A 681-nucleotide genomic window follows, 5' to 3' on the forward strand; every position below is an offset into this window, starting at 1 on the left:
AACTCCCTCCCTGCTGTATACAGTTGGAACTTATCATTTATCATAAAACTGAAATTTATTGATATTTAATATGAAATATGAAATAATATGAAATAATCTCTGATTCATCCTCAGAGGAACTGTGAAATCCACGGTGTTTGTAGAGTATCTCTACAATTCATCATAAGGGGGAAGACCCTAATTGACAAATGGCTATAGTAAATGTAACATTTCAACAGTAACTTATAATTTTTAAAATAGTACCCTATTGCTTATTTTTATTCCTTTTTGTTGGAGTTTTTGAGGGGGGAAAGTTAAGGCAATTGGGGTTAACTGACTTGTCCAAGGTTACATAGCTAGTTAATGTCAAGTGTCCGAGGCTGCATTTGAACTCAGGTCCTCCTGACGCCAGGGCCAGTGCTCTATTCACTGCGCCACCTAGCTGCCCTTTTCCTTTTTGTTGTTGCTGTTCTTGGTTAATAATAACTCTGAGATCTCTGTTGTTTCAAAGTACTATCTCCTAGAGCTCCACTGAGCACAAGATTTCACAAATAATTGGGGCTGGGATTTTTTGTTTTGTTTTTCATTTTAAATTAGAGGTTGGATGCAATGAAGACTTTATATCAGTCTGATCTGAAAGAGGCTGATAAATCATAGCAGCATGATAGCTTCAATGTGATGATTCTACCTGGCCAGCCAAGT

This window comes from Trichosurus vulpecula, chromosome 6 (assembly GCF_011100635.1).
Source record: "Trichosurus vulpecula isolate mTriVul1 chromosome 6, mTriVul1.pri, whole genome shotgun sequence".
Taxonomy (NCBI): domain Eukaryota; kingdom Metazoa; phylum Chordata; class Mammalia; order Diprotodontia; family Phalangeridae; genus Trichosurus; species Trichosurus vulpecula.